The sequence below is a fragment of the Lissotriton vulgaris genome, chromosome 2_1 (assembly GCF_964263255.1).
Source record: "Lissotriton vulgaris chromosome 2_1, aLisVul1.2, whole genome shotgun sequence".
In the NCBI taxonomy this organism is placed as follows: domain Eukaryota; kingdom Metazoa; phylum Chordata; class Amphibia; order Caudata; family Salamandridae; genus Lissotriton; species Lissotriton vulgaris.
Genome location: NC_141687.1, coordinates 1,750,992,951 through 1,751,014,992, shown reverse-complemented (window position 1 = coordinate 1,751,014,992; position 22,042 = coordinate 1,750,992,951).

Genomic DNA, 22,042 nt, shown 5'->3' with positions numbered 1-22,042 from the left:
GGCGGAGTAATCGTTGAAGATGCAGCATTCCATGTAATGTAGATCCTGTGTGAAATGCTAAACTCTGTTTATAATACCAAACAGCAGAGAAGGTGTATAAACAACTGTGTGAGAAGGACAAGCATGAGAAAGTCAAGTCACTGTCTTCATGGGCTCACATGGAGTGCAAACTGCCGTCCCCCAAATGTCTCATCGTGGGTAGTAGACCTGAACATGCGCTCATATCAAAAGTCAGGAGTACACAGACCCACTCCTCCCCAGTGCACATGGAGCAGTCTGCAGAGAGAGTGGGTACACCACAGAGGGATCCCGTGACCTCATCCAGGACAGATCCAGCTGAACCAGCCGGGAAGAGTCATGCAGAGTCAGACCATGCAACTGAGCCTGCAGACACACAGCCTGTCAGCATATCACTGTTGCAAAGTGGTACACTGTCCCAATGTGTGCGAACAGATGTGAACAACCTTCTGAATGTCACCAAGAGTTTAGCTCAGAAATAAATACACAGTCCCGCATAGCGCATAATATCTAGCCATTCATGTAGGCACACAATGCACATGTTCAGCAAAACCACCAACAGCACTGAATGCATAGCTTGTGCCCATGTTCAAAGTTTAGAATAGGTAAATTATATACAGCTTGTGTGCAGAAACATTAAATGTTTATGTGCAAATATTATACTGCCTTACCTACATTCCCAAGGAACCCATCCAGCTGGAAATGATACGGACCCTGCTCCAGTTGGCAGCCTCCACAACTCCACCCCCACAGACAGAGATGTGCACTGCAGAATGAATGAGCTCCCTGCAGCTGCTCCTACACTGTTAGAGAGTACGACCCACCTTCCTTTCTGCGGTTCAGTGTCGCAGGGTCTGGCACCTCCCCAGAGGCTGAGAGCCCGGAATGTGTGTGGTCAGAGCCGCCAGGATTGCATGGGTTCCTGAAGCTCACTTTTTCTCCTTCAGGCAGATGGGCTGCCTAGAGCTCCTACAGCAGGCCACTCCTTTTCCAACCTGACACAGGTCTGTGGGCGGATGAAAGAGGGAGCCTGTACTGCTCTGAAAAGAGAGTGTGAGAGCTGCACCATTCCCCAGAAGATAGGAGGAACACATGCAGCAATCACACACAAACAGCAAGTAATATATTGGGCTCCATTAAACTCAGGTATGCGGCGGTGGGCAGTTTTTGCAAACTTCGTGCCCCAAGCAGAGCGTAGAGTAGGGAAAACTCTGTGACCTCTTACTGCAAAGCGGAGTTTACCGCCCAGAGTTACCCATAACAAGGGCAAAACTAGTCAGGGGTTGTCTGTGTTCTAGTTCAGGCTTGGCCATTGGGGTAGTATCAAGACAGATTTGTAAATAGCTGGGTCCAAACTGAGGTGGCATGGTGTGCAAAATAACTGTAGACTGGGATGCGGCCCCAAGTAATTACCAGTGGCTGAGATTAAATACATTTTCCATCCATCACCTTTTGTATACTTTAGTATGTTATCCTAAGTGGGATGGTTATACCCAGATGTGTGTCCCGTGCACACTGTGTCACTAGGACCAAGCTGTACCTGGCTGATGAGCCCATAACAAGGGCGAAACCAGTCCTGGGTTGCTTGTGTTCTGGTTTAGAGAGGACCTTCCTTGGCAGTTCGGGCTTAACTGCTCCCATTGGATCAGGGTCAAGACTGATTTCCATGCAGCTGGGTCCAAACTGAGATGGCATGGTGTGCAAAATAACAACGGACTGGGATGTAGCCTCAAATAATTACAAGTAGCTGAGATTAATTGAAGCATTCCTTCCATCACTTTTTGCATACTTTTAGGAAGTTGGCATTTTCTTGTCCCAACCATTTAGTGCCTGCAGCCTGTATCATGGGTCACGTGACTATGTGTAGGTGACGGTTGGTCTTTGTGTATTGCTCCTAGACAGTGAGACAAAGGGGTAATAGATGTTTGTAGGATGAACCATCTCTGAATTAATGAGAGGAGAAGCTGTCACCTACCATACGTGCACATCACAAAGACTCTGCCTCAGCACCAGCGGCATCTGGCGCAGGTAAGCGTGGTGGGGCAGTCGGGGCTCAGCAGGGGGGAAGTCGACAGATGACGGAATGGGTATTATTTATTATTTAATAATACCTATTACATCGTCTGTCAATTTCCCCCCTCCCACCCTGCCATACAACGCTTACCTGTGCCAGACTCCGCTGCTCAGCACACTCATTAAGGGCATATTAGCAAGGGCCTGCGATAAATATGGCTCAGTGTTTTTAGCACGAGGATAATTAGCGCAGGCTAATGCTGGATTCTATGGTGTAGATAGCGTGCTGTCAGCAACGCTTATCTCCCAAGCGATAGAAATCCATGCGATAGCTGGAAAACAGTGTGATTATTGCTGGAAATCCAGCGATAATCACACTGCGACCAGCAATACCTTGCTGATAGGGCAGGGTGGTCTTAGCCATGAAATCCACCTCTCATTGGATTACAAGGCTAAATCAGATTACAAGCAGGCGTAAGGAAAGTAGCGATAACTGTGGTTAGCGTTACTTTTCTTATCGCTCTGCTTGTTTGCGTGCAGCTTGATAATTGGAGAAATGTCAGTGAGCAACATTTCTCCAGTTATTTTGGCACGGAACGCCCACTTTGCATGTCTTTAGAGAGGCCAAGCTGGGGGTTGTTGTAAGGGGGCGCTAAATCAGCAAAACACAGGATAGCGTGTCTATGCTGATAAGGCAATGAAATTATCGCTGCTTTGCGCCCAAAAACGGACGCAAAAGCAGCGATAATTTCAAAGCGCCGCCTTGCTAATATGCCCCTAAGGATTTCACACTAGTCTTTTGCTTCCCCAGATGAGTTGGGACCAGCGACGGGAGGAAGGAAATTCTAGACACCTCTTTTGGTTGAAGACTCTAGAAGCTTCTCGTACTTCATATTGGGCACCAGGTTTAAACAGTGGACCCTCAGACCCAACTCTTCAAATCGTCTCTGGAACAGTGCACTCTGCCAGGAAGAAGGACTGCCCAGCTTGAAGTCTCTACTGACTTACTTGTTGCACAAGGCATGCTGTTGCTGCACCAGGGCTTTCTCTGCTGCTGTAAGCTACCTTGCTGAATCCAGCCTGCCTGTGTGGACACAGAACTCCAAGGAATCTCCAAAGGGTTATTCGGTTGCCCCTCTGTTCAAGCCACTGGGAAATAACCGGCTCTTTTACATCGACGCAACTCCATGTATTTTGATGCAGTGTAGTTTACAACTGATTCAGGCCCAACGAAGTGCAGCTCATCCTTGATGCCGATGCATCTCAGTGCAAGTTCTCGCAAACCCTGACCTCATGTCTCATCTCTTCGTAGACTCATCTCCTCATCGATGGCTGATCGACCCGCCATTGGTTTCAGAGGTAACATTGGGTTAGCCCTGTCAAGAAAACCTTCACATCATTGTTTGAATAATGATGGTTGATGTGTTAACCCTAGAAAGGTCAAAAGGGCTTTTCTAGAGTTAACAGTAGTCACAGTGAGTCCTTCCTGTACCACAGACAGAACAAACAATAACACATCAGATAGTTGGGCTTGAAAAGTTTGGCTGTGCCGAAAAGTACTCCAGGCAACAAACTTTTCCCAGAATTGATAGTTTTGATGAATGGACACATAGCCACCAAAATGACATCTACTACCTTGGGAGGGAGATCAAAAGCACTTAACTGTCACCACTCAGTCTGCATGCATGGAGGTGTAGGTTGCACAGACCTAGATGCAGGAGTCTGGCCTGTTGCTGCGATAGAAGTTCTTCCTGAAGCGGCAGCCAGATTAGAGGATATATGCTCATGACCAGAAGGTCTGGGTACTACACTCTCTTGGCAAAGTCTGAGGCCACTCAGAAGACTTGGGCCTGGTCATTTGTGGTCTACTTCAGAATTGTAGATTTACTTAATCAATTATAATATCCAACGTTTTTAGTATAGAACAACAACAACAGGTCTGCTCTATTATATTCACTTTTCTTAGTACAGAGTGATAAATCTACACCACGGTTAAAGAAATGCTTTTAGTTCATTAGTTCAATTTTGGCAGTTCATTTTTATACGCAGTATATTATTTCAAAATAGATAAAAACAAAGTGGTTGCCCAAGAGGAGCGTGCAAAGAAAAGGGTGATTGGAGTGTGAAATAAGTGAGCAGAAAGGAAAGTCACAATGGTAGACAGAAAAAATTCACATTATTTAACAAGCAATATCGGACATATGATTTGCCGTATTGAGTCCCTGGCCAAACCTTTTTTGAATTATTGTAATCAAAACATTATTACATCCAGACATATATGTCCAAAATGTTTTGCACTATATGAAAAATAGAGTAGTTGGTCCAAGGAAAATGAAGGTAGTGTCGACGTTTCGACTCGTCTTATGCCCAATCAGTGATTTGAACCTGGGGAGTGCGAGTCTTCATCAGGACTGGAGAAACAGATGGGGGCAACCAAGAGATAATAATAACCTCTTCAATGGAGAACAATGGGAAGGAGTCCTTAGTTACAACTTCCAATCAAGTCTCCTTAGTGTAAGATTCTCTCCTCACTTAAATTGGGAGGGCACAATACTTCATATCTGTATCAAGACGAAGTGGTACCTTGGTCTAATTTCCGTTATTCGAATTCTTATTTGGGGAGCTCCTGCTGATAATGCCAGGTAGCTTCTTGACGCCGGCGGCGTACTTGCACATACTGAGGCTTGGCTATGCACACGGGCTGATAATTCGGCAATAAGCTACCTGATTTCACTAGTAGGAGCTTACCCCGAACGTCGTACAAGCAATACACTAAGGCTTGGTTATCTATACGTCTTGGAACTCCTTCAAGAAGCTACCTGACATTATCAGCAGGAGCTCCCCAAATAAGAATTTGAATAACGGAAATTAGACCAAGGTACCACTTCGTCTTGATAGAGATATGAAGTATTGTGCCCTCCCAATTTAAGTGAGGAGAGAATCTTACACTAAGGAGACTTGATTGGAAGTTGTAACTAAGGACTCCTTCCCATTGTTCTCCATTGAAGGGGTTATTATTATCCCTTGGTTGCCCCCATCTGTTTCTCCAGTCCTGATAAAGACTCGCACTCCCCAGGTTCAAATCACCGATTGGGCATAAGACGAGTCGAAACGTCGACGCTACCTTCATTTTCCTTGGACCAACTACTCTATTTTTCATATAGTGCAAAAAGTTTTGGACATATATGTCTGGATGTAATAATGTTTTGATTACAATAATTCAAAAAAGGTTTGGCCAGGGACTCAATACAGCAAATCATATGTCCGATATTGCTTGTTAAATAATGTGAATTTTTTCTGTCTACCATTGTGAATTTCCTTTCTGCTCACTTATTTCACACTCCAATCACCCTTTTCTTTTCACGCTCCTCTTGGGCAACCACTTTGTTTTTATCTATTTTGAAATAATATACTGCGTATAAAAATGAACTGCCAAAATTGAACTAATGAATTAAAAGCATTTCTTTAACCGTGGTGTAGATTTATCACTCTGTACTAACAAAATTGAAAATAATAGAGCAGACCTGTTGTTGTTCTATACTAAAAACGTTGGATATTATAATTGATTAAGTGAATCATTATAATCAATAGGTTCAGGACCATAGTTTTCCTATATCACAATATACCCAGGTCCATACCTTACGGGTTACCCCATTTTTCTTAATGGTTACTTCAGAATTGTAGGCATGAGAGGTAGAGGTGGGAAGGCGCACAGTAGTTCCAAGCACCATTTCAGAACAGTCAGAAACAGAAACCCTGCCTTTGGATTTTGGAAAAGTCCCATAGAGGGATCCTAAAAAGTCAATGGAGCCACATCCACCATTCAGAGCCAAATATCGGAACAGTTCATCATATCATTTTCTTATACAGGTTTATTATTCATTTTAATTATTTCAAAGTTTCATATATTGATACTACAAAAGTGTGAATAAATAGGAGTTCATCTCTGTCAATTTAATAAAAACACATATAATTCAAGATCACATATACAGTCTCACACATCCCACAATAACTCTCATGTTCACACTTCCGCATACTCAAAAAACTTTCATCCAACCATTCTTTCAAATATCAAACAGACACACTCCCATTAATACATGGTCGCCATCATGTGAATTGCTAAAGCTGCAGTATAGTTCATTAAACACAGTGATGTTGGGCAATACGCAGCAAGGGGTGTAGATGTAGAGTTCAACTATCCTGTTGTCCGTAGGAACCATGCAGACGCGCGTTTCGGTGTACCGACCCGTCCAGGTCACACCTTCGTCAGGGCGACGATGAACCACAAGGAGGGGGACTGAATATCTAAAAATATAAAATATACATGTAGGTTTATTCGTGCATCAACATTCATTTTGTTAACAACAACTAGGTTTGGTTTATTATATAAAGTGTTTTTTTTTTAAATATTTTTTTTTATTCTAGTTCCCATTGAGCTCTTGATGGGGTGATGGCTCCATAACACATAAGTACAATAAAGCACTTGACATTCGGAAGAGAAGCTCCTCATAAGTCTGGAAAAACAGTTTTTCTAACACATACCAAGCCTTTCTTACATCCACATCCTTCTAATCATCCTTAGTAAATCTGGTATATTTACTGTACTCAAACACCAATGTCTATGTGGGCTTCTTATATATACAGAGTGGTCATAGACAAAGAGAGCTTTTAGTTTCCTTTCAGAGGGCCAAGGATTGTTTGTTTTGTATGTATGACTGAGGAGTCGGCGTGAGACAAACAACCTGTTATTCTACAAGTCCTAGATCTTTCAGATTACATTTGTAGCTGTCAACAAATTTAGATACAGACCAAGATTAGACATGATTGCGATCCATAAGGGGGTCTCAATTCCTGGTAGTATCCCTGGTAAGACACTTAGGTCAAATGGAACCAGGGGTGTTATCTATACTGTTTGCAGCTCCTAGGACTCTGCGCATCTCAGTTTACTCAGTGGTGTCAGGATCGCAAGCGGTTTTCGCACTTACCTTTCTAGAATAATAAAGGGGCTGTCCTTTCTACAATGGGATTCTGCAGACTCTCTCCCATGGGGGTCTTCTACGTAAAAGCCGCGGGACAATCTCCAAGCACCATTTCAGTCAAAAGGCGCCTCAGCAGGGATAGTCGCCTTGGGAACTCCATGCACATTCTGGGTGTTGGTGAAAGAGAGCCAGGGTTCTCCGCATTGCTGGAAGATGCCCTGTGGTACCTCTGAATGTGATCACAATTTGTGATCCGCTAGACAATGCTAACTGAGTTTGTCCCATCTGGCATTTAAAGATCTTGTCAGGTGGCGTAGGACCAGGGAATGCCCTACCAATGCCGTGGGGCAGTCTGAGCCCTATCAAAGGACTCAGTCATTTCCAGAGGAATAATGTCTTCTGACATAGGGTCCATGACCCTACACCAACCTGCTTGTTGCAGTATTATGTCAGTAGTGTCTGTGAGGACCTGCACCCATTCCCCCTTGATAGACAGGAGGAAGGTTTTTAGTGCCAAGTGAATTGCCTACAACTCCAGCAGACTGATATGGATCTGAATCTCTGCCGGATATCAGAGTCCCCTGATCTCCACCTCTCCCAGGTGACCTCCTTAACCCACCAACAATGCTTCTGTCATGACTATCAACTTTGGGTGGGGTAAAAAGTGGGGTGTGCTACTAGTCCAATTGTGGTCTAGGAACCACCACTGCATATCTGTTGCAGTGTCTAACACCTGGATGGAATCTGAGAGGTTCCTATGATGCTGACCCCACTGAGACTTAAGATCCCACTGAAGACCCTGCATGTACCAAATAGTTTGGTCCGTTACCAGGATGCAGGAGGCAAAAAGCCCAAGATTCTCAGAGCCAATATCACTGATACCCAAGTCAAAGGTTAGAACCTCAGGATTATAGCCAGAATGTTCAGTACTCTGTGACGTGGATGGAAGGCTCAAAACTGCACTGTAAGCAGAATGGCTTTGATGAAGGGGAGCCTCTGTGAAGGAGCCAGGTGTGAGTCTGCACATTGATTGAAAACCCCAAAGATGTCAGTATGTTTGCTATGGTCTAGAGGTGGTCCACAACTGACAGAGGCAAGCCCTCCTTCAACAGCCAGTCACCAGGGTATGTGATGATTTGTATTCCCAACCACTGAAGATATGCATTGATCACTACTATGGGTCACTGATGAGGCCAAAGGGGAGCATGGAAAACTGAAATTGCAATTGCCCCAATTGAAACTACGGGTAATATCTATGGGAAAGCTGGGCGGGATGTGGAAATAGGCATACAAAAATCCAATGCACCTATCCAGTTGCATGGATCCAGGATCAACAGAACGTGGGTCAGGGTGAGCATCTTGAAGTTGTCCTTTTTGAGGAAAGATTTCAGATGGCAAAGATCTAAGATAGCATGAAATTCTCTGTCTTTCTTTGGCACTAGAAAATAACAGGAGTAGCATCCACTCCCTATCTCAGATGCCAAAACCGTCTTAATAATAATAATAATAAATAATAAAGACATGTATAGAGCACATGGAAAAAAAAAGTACGCCATCTCGGCGTGTCCCCGCGCTAAGAGAGAGGAGAAACTCATTTAGGGGAGAGGACAGTGCGAGGCATAGGGCATTAAGTAAGCTATAAGGAGAACAGATGAGTTTTAAGTTGCCGTCGGAAAATAGTTTCTGAAGGCTCCAGGCGGAGATTGATGGGAAGTTTGTTCCATGCTATGGCAGCCGCCACTCTGAAGGACCGACCTCCCATTTTTTCTGTCCTGTAGCGGTGGGTCACAAGCGTGCCCATGCCGCCCGATCTAAGCGATCTGCGTGGTTCATACCTGGTAACCAGACCTGTCAGATAGCCTGGAGCTTTATGCCAGAGGATCCGATGACATATTAGGAGGGCTTTGTACTTTATTCTTTTTTTCACTGGGAGCCAGTGGAGGGCCTCCAGGGTGGTTTTAGAGTTGGCTCTTCGTGGGAGTCTAAGCACTAGGCGGGCTGCAGCATTTTGCAATATCTGGAGTCGTTCTATGCTTTTACTAGAAGCTCCCAGGAAAAGGACATTCCCATAGTCGTGGCGTGACGTAATCAGAGCCTGGGTCATAGTAAGCCGAGCCTCCAAAGGAAGGAGATCTAGGGTTTTGTTGAGAGTCTTTAGGACTCCAAAGCACTTGCCTACTAAACGGTTGATGTGTGTCTCATAAGAGAGTGTGGGATCCATCCATATCCCTAAGTTTTTAGCTTCAGTACATGGTGTAGGCATATCGCCTAAACAGCTTGGCCACCAGTCACATGTCCAAAGCCGTTGATCACCACCAACCACCAAGACTTCTGTCTTGGATCCGTTCATTTTGAGGCAGTGCGTATCCATCCAAGTGGCCAGTGCTTGCATACAGGCTCTGAAGTTATTGGCTTCAGCAGCCGGCGTTTGGGTGAGGGTGAGTAGGAGCTGTGTATCGGCTCCTTTATCCAACAGACCCTGAACCTTCCTCTGCAGAATGGACAAGTGGATCACTGGAAGCCGGTGTGTTGTAGGTGTCATATGAGTAGGTGTGGACACAAGACTCTGTGGAGTAGGGTGCTCGAGGAGGAAAGATAAGCCCCCCGGGGCAGGTCTGTGCCTTCAGTCAATTTGCCTATTTACAAGCAGGCAAGATCCAGGTTTGGCCCAGGGGCCCAATCAGGTTTCCATTAGTAGGGGTGGATGAATAATTGCACTACGCCTCAGATTTCACAGAGTTTCGCCCACTTTGCGTTCTGATTGGAATGCGGAGTTCCTGCAAACTCTGTCAACCGCTGTGTGGTGGAGTTTTAACTTGTGAGCGGCTACCAGCGTTAAGTTGGCAAGCGAGAATTTGCCTATCCTAGCATGATTTTCACACACTAGAATGACTCCTGGTAAGATTTCTCAACGCAGGTGGTTGCGGCAGGTCACAATGAGAAAGCTGCCCCTACAGTAAGAAATCTACTCAAGTGGCAGAAAGAAGCAGCACCCTCTGGAAAGCTGCTTGGTAATGTTCGGATTTGATAGTGCAGAACAAGCTCTCTCCTCTAAAAATCAGCATGAGCAACGTGAGCAAAGTCACATGCCGAACTCCACCCACTCACGGAACTCACAGGATCTCGCAGAGTTTTTATGTAAATCCACTGATTTCTGCAGAGTAATGCGCCATGAGTTCCGCCCACTCCTGTCCATGAGGGCCTCGTTAAATGAAAAGAGTGTCTGAAGAAGCCTGCCACTGCTGCACAACTTTCATGAGAATGCTAGTTGTCACCTCTTCTTATGGCAGTTGGAGGACGTATGCAGCTCTCCTGATGATCATAGCAAAGGAGATTGGTTCCTCAGTGGAAGGGCCAGGAGGGGGAATCAGGGCAATGTTCTCTGGCCTGTTAGAGATCCAAAGATAAATTCTCTTCCTCTTAAAATTGGGAATCAACATCCCTGTCATTACCATTTTGAAGTTCTGAATATGAAAAATGTGTCGGTAGTGGCAATGTATCATCTAAGTCCAAATGGGGCTGCATAAGCGGTGTGTGTGTTGTCAAAGTGGATCTGACTTTGGTTGCTGTGGTTTTGCTTCCAAGTCTGAAAGGACAATGGTTCTTCAACCAGCGTTGGTGCCAACTCATGAGAAACCGGCAAGGATCTTGGTGCTGGTTGATATGTTAGATCAGGCATCAGCCCTGAAGTTGTGGCTGGCCCACCAGTGGGTTCAAGAGGCACAGTCAGCATCAGGGATGTATCGGTCAGTGGCAGCAGAATCGTACACCTCCTCGGATCCTTGTGGCTAATAGGCACACCAGAGGGAGCTGGTAGGGTGCGAAGAGAGAAGACATGTCCTTTTGCAGAATAGGGCCTTTGTCAATAATTACATTGAAAGTGAGAATGTGTCCCTTTCCTTGACTTTGAGGGAGATCGGCCCTTATGCACTCTCCAATGGTGTTGAGTGAAGTAGAGCTAAGTTGCAGTCTAAGATGGACTTCAATGTTAACCTATACAACGATACATGAATATTCAAAAATGATATCAAGTCACTGTTGTTGAAATCTCCAGAGATGACCTCTCCATCAACCCTGAGTAAGAAATACATAGTCAGACAGGCCCTGCGTCCTAGGCTTGAGGCTATTGATTGACAGATCACAGGTGGGGTGGCACGTAACCATCCGGACAAACACGCGAACAGTAAAAACACAGATTAGTCCCACAGATAGGTAGCAACACCAAAATGGTCCCAGGAGATTGGACCCAAAAATGCACATATGGCCGCAGGGATGCCGCCATCCCAAAACACCATAAATTTAGATACCATATGCAATTAGGAACCCTCAGCCAACCAAAGCACAACACACACATTACATTCAGCGACCACAAGCTCCCCATACTGGACATCTGGACACTTCACCTCCCGGTCCTCATTCTGTTCATGCAAGGTCAAGACCTACCTGCATTCACTCTTAGGTGACCTGATTTACAACCCCATGACTAGGCCTGCATTCCTTTCCCTAAAATAAGATCTAAACTGTTTTACAATGATCCAAAGACTGTGTATAAATGCCCTCAGAATGAATGTATGTTGAGACAGTCCTCAGGCCTGTTTCAAGGAACGTTTCCTAGTCAAAGTGTTAAATTAAAGCAACTGTTCTTGTTTTGCAAATGCCTCTTTGCATTTGTTTTCTCAAGGTAAATATATATTCCAACAACATTTTGGCGAGCCAGTTAGGAGAGATTGATTCTTTGAGCCCAACTGCAGCTAAAGGAAAAGGACCCCACCAGAACGGATGCAAATCTGCGCAACAAGGAAGGTGAGCAGATGCCGCAATTGATTGAAAGTTTTGAATCTGCAGGGTGGAGGTACTTCCTGAGCCGCCATCATTGGTTAGGACACTATGTCTGATCCTTAGTCCCAGCAATTGCCATATGGCAAACTAGGAAAAAGTGCAAATATTTAACCTGACCGCCCGCCACTAACAGAAATCTGACACATTGCACACTTTGTGTGTGTGAACTGAGTAGTCGCAAGGAGGCCTTAGAGACGATCCCTCAGAGGCCACCTTTCTATGATAGCCAACAAGCTAGGAAAGGTGAAGGTTGTTTGTCACTTAGACCGCTGGATGTGACACAGTTGCTATGCTTGTCCCCTGGGTGTGATACAGGGGTGAGGCCTCACCGCTTGGATCTCTGGGCGTAACACAGAAAGTACACATAGGTCTTAGATGTGATATAGGGCCAACATCTCCGTCTTATTTTTTAGTCTAAAGGGTTTTCTCAATGCTGTTGGTTTCTTAACCCTTATAGTATCTGTAAGAAGTGAGAGGTGTTATTTGCTTGGACCGCTGGGCGTGACACAGTAGGCATGCATGGCCCCTGATTGTGACATAGGGTGTAATCCGGACATTAGGGAAAGTTTGCATCTTGGAGATGAGGCATAGAGTCTTTTTACCAAGGAGGGCCTGTGGTTGTTGAGTTGTTCCTTCTCTGCGTAAATTGTTGCTATCTTTGACCCAGAGCCAATATTGACAGACTATCGGGCTCACTCAGTCCTGTGTACCTCGTAAAGTATCCCCTCATCATCGGGCAGCATGCACTAGTAGCAGGCTTTGGTTTCTATTTTTGACAAAGTCACAATTTTTTTCTGGCTGTTTTTTATTGCTGTCTCTCTCTATCTCTCTTTTTCGTCATTTCAGTATTCACATGTTACATTCATGATGTTTTGGATATTCTTGATGTGGTGTTGCTGGTAAATTATTGCAACTGTGTGGAATGTTGAACGTTGTGTCTTATTAGTGACTTAATGTATGTATGAAAAAGTTGCCATTCCCACAAACTGTTGTTCCATATCTGCTATTCTGCTGCTTAAAAATCATAGTGTTTTGAATTTAACCATTTCACTTTCTTTCAGGTTGTGACCCTTCATATGCAGTGCGGTTTTGTTTTTGTTAAAAGTCTGTTTCCAATGCATCTTTGTCTAAAGCTGAGCTCATAGTAAGTAGCTATTGCCAGCATAATCTTGTGTACATATTTCCCTATGATCCGAGTAGAAATGTAGGATTATTAGGACCCGACAAGTTAAAGTATACCATTCCCTTAAAAAGTTCCCCCAACTAAATCATGGAGTCGCCTCTAATCCACATGCAAACTAGGTTCCTCACGCAGGCTAAAAAACTAGATACGTTTTGCCGTGAATGGCACGCACACACTAAGGCATACGTGTTCCCCTAACTAGAGGGGAGAGATCATTTGAAACCAACATAATAGAACGCAAAGGACACATTTGGACTAAATATGCAGGACAAAAGAACACTAGAGGAGATGCACTGCTAGAACTGTGGGCCATCTTTAAGGTGGCCCAGACTGACAGTCTTGTCTCAGAACACATAAGTAAGGCATCCACACCTCCCCCACCGTATACAGGAGCGGAGGTGCTTTCTCTAATGCTTCCCATCCCAACCACTCCTGCAATAGAATAGGCCGACCTGCTGGCTGTGGGAGCCAGAGTGCCCTTCAATGGGCAGCAAACCACTAGATCTACTACTGGGAGGCTTTCAGACTGGCAAGCCCAGGCGATTCAAGCCTCACCCCAGCTTGGTGCTTTGTTTCCAGAAGTTCGACCCTCCATCCATCGCATTCAACACATCAAAACCCAGCAGCATGGGGACTCTGCACTCAACCCATACAAAAGAACGCTGTCAGGTGACCAGGAGGTTTTCAGCAATTCTGGACAGTGACACCACTAGTGGGGGTGAGGAAGTCGGTCCCAGTCCTCCGGTATATTATATTGAGGGGGGAGCCACAGGGTATACTTCCCAGGGTATGGCCAGTGAGCGGGAGAGATGGCAGAAAGTGAGTATGATGGGAAATTCATAACAAGAAGAACCTCGCACAGCACCAAACGAAGGAGGGAGCCCAAGCAGGAGTTAGAGGAGAGGGGCCAGTTAAGGATGGGAAGAGAGAGAGCTTTCGCTGTGGGTGTGCCATGAGAGAACAGAGCAGCACTCCCTCCACCGAGGGAGAGTGGGGCCAGGCCCAGGGTTCCACATGGAGAGGAGTCCGAAGTAAGACCAGAGGGGTAGTGCCCATTGAGAACCCAAGCCGTACCAGATTGTCAGCGTAGGAGAGGGGCCGACCAGGAAATAAGTGATCAAGGTAGCCTAGTTTAAATCCACCTGAGGTTTAGGAGAGGTAACATGACCCCTTTAAGCACAGTTGAGGATAGCAGCAACAAATACGTCCACCGCTCCCCCTGCATGCCCTGGTCAGACAAACTGACCCTCAGAGAGACAGTGCCTAGAGAGGAAAGTGAGGTATTTGCATCACCATTTTGCCACCTGTTAGCCTGTTGAACCAAAAGGAAGGTTCAATATGATAGACCCTGGCCGGAGGAGGAATCCTTCAAGGCAGAGGACATTGCTGTTGCAGAAGATTGCATCCAGCACGGAGGGGGAGATCCTAAATGGAACTTGAACTATCTGCAGGATTTCCTGAGAAGATGGGAGTACTACATTAGGGAGAAACCAGCTGAGCCGCTCCAAGCCAAAATATGCCCATTATTGCAGAAGGGAACGACAGGGACCATCTATGTGCCATGGGATCAGATGGATAAAGAAAGGTTCAGCGCTGAACTGCCCCTGATGGACAGGGCAGGGAAATGGATCTTGTGTTTTGAGAAAAACACAGCAAGAGGCCTTAGACGATATCAAAAGTCTGCTCAGCAGCCTCATCAGGGAACAGACCAACACATGGTTCATCTGAGCCCACATCCCAGGAGGCACCAGATATGGACGGCGCTGAGGGAAATGTTCCCTCACTGCCCAGATCTTAGAGGATTGATGGCAGAAAGCATGAAACCTGGAAAGACTATAACTGACTTTTTGGACAGAATGAGGGAAAAGTGGGGACAGGGGACAGGACAGCCATGGACCTTCACAGGCCCCCAGGTCGCATTCTTCTATAACATCCTCATTGGCTCCCCCTCCCAAATTCAGAGTAGACTAGACAGGGTAGTAGGATTAGACACCAAACCCTGTTGAAAAATACAGGCACACATATTGCACTACTGCAGAAAAAACAGGGAAAAACAGAAGCAAGCCCAACTTGACACTGCTAAGCTGGTCCAACATAAATTGACAAAGACTGCCATCGATGGGCTGAGTTGGCTGCAAGAATGCAAATGGCACCAGTCTCGAAGGGACATCTGCCCCAGAACCCCAGAGGATTTCTACCCAGTCCTAACAGCAGAGGTCAGGGAAGCTGGCAGCAGCCAGACTCCAGAAAGTGTTTCTTTTGCCACCGAATGAGCCACATGGCCAACCGATGCCAGTTAAAGGTGCATCATGAGCAATGATCAATAAGCCTAGGCCAGTCCCCACAAAATCCCCATTCACAAAAACAAGCCCAGACCAACCCTACTACACCTTACATTCAGCCACAGCAACATCAGTTAGCAACCACATTGACGCAACATAGACCAGGTGGTTGACTAAATATGTTTTCATAGCAGCAGATACGGAACCTAGCCCAACAGGGACAGGGTCCACAGCCACAGCAGGGAGAGGTAACTTTTCTGGGTAGGCAATCCCTTCGCACCAACACAAACTTCAAATATGCAGTAGATTCCAACCCTCAGTGCAGAACATACACTTCATGTACACCTCAATACACATTTCAGAATACAGACTAGTAAGACTACATTAGGAATTTTAAGTCTTTACTTGCATACAGGAAACTGGCCTGCCATATGTAGCGCTGATCAGGAATCCGCATTATAGTCTGCTATAAGGCCCCAATCTGCTGCCGATCTCTTGGGTGGGGTTTGCTGGCCACGCCCTGGGGGAGGACAGTCTGAAGTGGGGGCAGGATGGCTCCAACGACCAGAGCATAAAAACAGGTCTCCAGGTCCCATCACCCAAGTCACTAGATGGCCACAGGTAGAAAGGACATCATCCTTCAACTGCCTCCAGCCCAATGGAGGCCCCCTTTTGATACCAAAACAAGGCGATGTTCAAGTGTCGGAGCCAGGTTTCCCACACACATGGGATAATGTTGTAAGGCACATAGTCCTACAGATTGCAAGGCACCGCATGGTGCCGAGTCAGTAGATGGGGGTTCACCAAAAGCAGCAGCCCTCTCAGTTCATTACCCATATGATGACTTTCGCCAAAGTTCTGGACTTGCACTGGACCCTCACCTCCATGAAATGTTGCCTCTTCCTCTCCTCAAAGTTTTCCAAACGACCAAAGACTGCCTGCCGGATTCTGTGCTTTCAGATAACAGGGTAGAAGTCCCCGGCAAAAAATTGTACGAAAACGTACACTGTATTCCTCGTGTTTCAGAGGCAAAGGAACAATTCAACTTGGCACAAATGAGAACTGCGTAGCAATGCTGCACATACTGGACATGCAATTGGGCACCTCCTTGTTGATGGATCTGTACTGGCAGTGAGAAAAAATTGCATACACTCAGCTTGTCCCCAGATGACCTGGCCTTTTCTCCCTTGTCACCATACACACCCCTACCCTAGTCTTCCCTGGAGAAGATCTGTGAGAGTTGTACAACACCCGCCACAGAAAAAACAACTGTATTGCATCAGGCTCAAGCAAAAAGAACTGCTGCTTATTTTTGTTGTGCTCAGTACAAGGGCAATCTAGAAGAATCCAGACTGTTCACTGACACACAAGTAAGTGCGGACGAAATAAACACCCCCTTTTTACAAATAACCAGGTGGGAGCTACTGAAAATAATGAACAGTATGAGGTTCGGCCTTAACACATTCAAGGAAGAAATAAGAGCCATCCACTCCAGGGTGATGCAACACCGATATGTATTGGACTTGGTGATCGCAGTGGAGGGAGGGGTGGGCCAAGATTGATGCATCCTGCTGTACTCACATCCCAGACACTCTTGCTATCCAGATACTGCATCGATTGCATATGGACATGCATACGGAGGGATGTGCCTCAAAATAGGAATGGTATGAAGGCTGGCTTGCCTGGCTTCTCCGGTGGTTTGCGGGACTGTGTTCATCATTCCTGCCAGTTCTCAAACTTGTACTGTTTTTGTGTCGTTTCCTACAATTTGGGGTTTCCTGCTTTAAAAACACAGTCCTCAAATTGGGTAGAATGCAAATAAATAGAGAAGTAGTAGTAATCCAAACTGAAAACACAACAAACCCCCAACAATGTGACTTTCATGATAAATTTAGGGAAATGATGTGGTTGAAGATTCAACTGGAGGGAGGAATGTTAATATTGATGCCAATCTATGCAGCAATACATGCATATTAAGAAAACAAGATCATGTCACTGTTGTCGAAATCTCCTGAGATTACCTCTCCATCGACCCTGAGTAAGAAATACCTGGTCAGGTTACCCCACAACCTAGGCCTGAGGCTACTGATTGACAGATCACAAGTGAATGGCACATAACCAGTCGGACAAACACCTGAAAAGGAAAAACCCAGATCAGTCCCACAGATAGACAGCAACACCCCAATGGTCCCAAGCGATTGGCTCCAATAAAGTACTTATGGCCAGAGGGGTGCTGTGTTCCCAAAACACCATAAAGTTAGATGCCACATGAAGCTAGGAACACTCAGCCGACCAGAGCAGAGCACACACAAAGATCATGCCATACTGAACATTCAGACACTTCACCCACTGGCCCTCTTTGTGTCCATGCAAGGTTCAGACCCATCTGCATTCACTCTCAGGTGGCCTGATTTACATCCCATGACTAGGCCTGCGTTCTTTTTTCTAAAATAAGATCTAAATCATTGTACGATGCTCTTAAGACTCTATATAGATGCACTCAAACTAATGTATGTTGAGACAGTCCTCAAACCCGTTTCTGTGGATGTTTCCTGGCCGCAGTGTTTAATTAAGCCATCTGCCCTGTTTTGCCAAACGTCTCTTCTCTTTTGTTTTTTCAAGGTAAATTCATATTCCAGCAACGGAGTAAAGTGAGGAGCTGTTAGAAATGGTGTCTCTAGTTGGCAGATGTTTGCACCCTGTCCAAGTAGTGACCACTACTCTAGTTAGGGTAAGTCAGATACACACCCTAAATTAACCTGTGCTCGCCCTCTGGTAGCTTGGCACAGAGCACTCAAGCTTAACTTAAGAGGCAATGGCTAAAGTATTTATGCTACACTTATACCACAAAAGTCTCTAGACAGAAAAATTGTGAATATTTTTCTAAGTAAAACACGATCAAAATTACAAAAATCCCTATAAGTAGACATTGAGATAGGAATATTTAAAGATTACATTTGAAAATAGTGCTTAGAAGTCCCTAGCGGCCAAAAGTTACCCAAGGTCGCAAGAGACCAGTGCAAATTCAAAGTTCAGGCCAACCACAATGGAGGAACGGCCCGCTATAGGACCCAGGCAGGTCCAGCTGAAGAATTATATTGGATGGAGCTTTTGTTGAAGTCAAGAGTCTACTGTGTCATCATCGAGGTGCGCAAAGGGGTTCCCGTGTCGCCATTGAGCTCCACTGAAGTGAATGTAATGCTGTGTCGAGCAGCACAGGCGGTGGTTCCCTCATTGTCGAGCAGCCTCTGCATCTGCATTGAAGGGTGAGCCAGGGGAAATTCTCACGCAGTCGAAGCAATACATCAGTTGTTGCAGAAATCAACTGCAGAACCCACTTCTGAGGCCCAGGCCTGGAGGGGGCACCTCAGGTAAGGGTAGGATTCACAGATGGCAAGAGTCCTACAGCACCATCAGGACTGATGGACATTTTTTGTGTTCCAGAGACTTCAGAAAACAGGAAGCAAGCCCTTGGAGTCACTCGCGGTTCAAGTGAGATGGGTCCAGTCCTTGTCCTTAGCACGGCACAGATCAGCAGGCAGGCAAATTGGTAATCCTTACAGCACAGCAGCCTTTACTCCAGAAGAGTTCTCCCCAGGTCCAGTAGTGTACTGATTTGGTAGGGTTAGAGCCCTGGAACTTTTAACCAAAAATGCCTTTGATGTAGGAAGGAATTCTTAGAAGTACACAAGGATCTCTTTCAAACCAGTCCTGTCTGCCAGGCTATCTTTGGGGGGTAAGCAGCCCTTTGTGTGGGGACAGGTCATAGCCTATTCAGATGTAAGTGTGAACCACATCTCCTTCATTCCAAGGAAGGCTACCAGACTGCAAATGAATCTTCGGTCACAATTATCACATGGAGTGAGAGGATTCAGGATTCAATTGGGTATGCTTCCCTTAAATCCCCTTAAGGTAAAATGGTATGGAACTTCTGCTGAATATAACCTTTGTCAGAACTTGTTCCAAGATTTTAATCACATTCCCTTTCTCTGTTCAGCACTCCAACTACATCAGCAAGATTGACTGAGGCCGATTTGCCAACAGTTGTCCATACAAACCACCCTGGAAATGCAGCTAGCAATTTGTATTCCTCCCAATGAAATATTTTGTACAGAATGTTGAATTTTGTAGGTGCTTTTTAAATCTGTATTGATTTCAAATATTTTAAGACTAAGTAATTATTGTTATACATTGCATTTTTAGGTATTTGAATGTATTTAAAAATGTGTTCTGAGTCTGTTTAAATATAAGATTAATTGTATGTTTTATGTTTTATGTGGACCTCTTCGGAGTTCTGTAACCTAAATAAACATACATAAATAAACTTGAAACTCTGTCATGCCCAGCCCTATCTGTGTTTGTGGCTGTCTAGAGTAAATGCAGCAAAGTGTTGCTGTTGCCTAGATGTGTATTGAAGACAGACTGCAAGCACACAGAGCACACTTATGAGCAGAGAAAGGTCCACTTTCGCAAAGTGGCATTTCTACAATGGTAATGTCAAATCCAAATGAACCACTAAATTGGATTTATCACCACCGTCCCAACAATATGAAACATGATGTAGCTACACCATTTGGATCAGGAATTACAGCTTAAAAAGTGTTTTAAGGAATCTTCAATGCTAGCCTATGAGAGGAGTAGACCTCACAGCAGTGAAAAATTAATTTAGCTGTTTGTCACTATCAGAACATGTACAACTTAAAAGCACATGTCCTGGTTTTTAGTTATTCAGCTCTGTGCCCTTAGGATCACTTAGGGCCTACCTTAGGGGTGACCTATTTGTAATAAAAGGAGAGTTTAAGGTTTGGTATGTAGTTTTACATGTCAAGTAGAGGCAGCAGTAAACATCACATACCTGCAATGACAGACTGAGACAGGTTTGAAATGCTACTTCTGTGGGTGGCACAGTCAGTGCTGCAAGCCCACTAGTTGCATTTAGATCTCAGCCCCTGGATGTATGGTATACGACTTTACAAGGGCCTTACAGGTAAACATAATATGACAATCAGGTGTACACCAATGTTACCATATTTAGGGGAGAAGTACATGCACTTTAGCACTAGTCAGCAGTGGTAAAGTGCTCAGAGTCCTAAGGCCAACCAAAAGATACAGCAAAAAGAGGGAAGCAGGCACAAAGTCTAACAGCAACACAGAAGCCAAAGCCTTACATGGTGTAGGTCCATCACTGACATATGCTTATGGCAGTCCTTGCAGGGTTTGAAGTCTGTAGTTTTTCGAGGGAGACATGTTCCTTGCACACTGTGAATATTTTCGCAAAAGAAATTCTGTCAAAGCATATAAAAATGAGAGAGTGAGCTCCTGCTCCATGTTGGAAGGATGATAAACCAAGAGCGGTACCAATATTGCCACGTTATTTGTATACTGGATCTCGGGTGATCACTCGAATGACTGAATTAAGCAGTAATTCTCAATGAACCATGTTTCAGACTAAATCAGTTTTGTTTTATTTTTTGACTTAAGTGCATGTATCTATTCAATATGCAATTTTTTGTTTTTTAGAATCAGGGAACATTTCTTTAGTTCCACAACATAAATTACACTGAACACAGATTTGAAACAGATAACAATAAGCAAAAACAATAATTTAACAGACAAATCACAACTTGCACTCGTCATTCATACCACACAAGACAATCAAGATATATTACAATTATTTACAATCTATATAATATCACAATTGAAAGATAGACAAAGCATTGGAAAACAACAAATAAACAATGTTATTATTTTCTGAAATGATCAAGGGTTCCTAATGCTGAATAGAAGAGGTCTACGCGTTTCGATAACCCCTGGTTGTGGGGAAATCTCATCAGGACCGTGTGCCTGTGAATGGAGAACGAGATTGGGTCAGAAGGGGGGACAAAACCAACTACCTCACAACGCTACAGTGGGGAAAGAGAAAACTAATCATACCTCTCAGTGGCGGGCTTTGCTTTTGTGGTTGTCACTGTTGGCAAAAAATGAGGTGGATTTAAGCCTCTAAAGTGAAAGCGCCAAAGGGGCAATTATTCAAACTTAACAAGAACATTCACTCGTGTCTACTTACATCGTGTTACGCCTACTGCGGCTGTTTGTGGAACTGAAAAGCAGGTCGGGTTGAAGCGGGTAGCTGGGGGGTAGAGGAAATGGTTTTAAAATTTTGGGGGGAGCATCTTGATTCCTTTGTTATCGTTTAGAACAAGGCAACTTACTGTTATTTACTTAGCGCAGGGAGTTCACGTGTATCTCAGTCTGAGTTGAGCGAATCAATAACGTGCTCCGGTATCCTGTAAGTGAAATGGAGCAGGTATCAGGTATCCGGGTTAATTGAAAAGATCGCCTTGCTTGCGGTGGTTCCCTAGCTTATGTCAGCGTTTTACCTGAAAGCGTCGTGTCCGCTGTCTGACTCGGGGGGTCCGCGCTCTTCGATCTCTGTTCAATTAGTCCAGTGACCGGCACCATGTTGGAAGGGGCAGAAAGAAAGGAACTGATGTCAGAATGCTGGGGTGGCAGATACATGTGGCTCCATCCTGGGACAGGATGGATGGAGTCGACCAGGAGCTGCACAATGCCACCAGCGAGCAAGGTTTCTAGTTCCTGGTGATATTCGTAAGGTGAGCAATCTACTGTTAGAAGTATCAATTAGACAAATATATATATATATATATATATATATATATATATATATATATATATATATATATATATATATATATATATATATATAT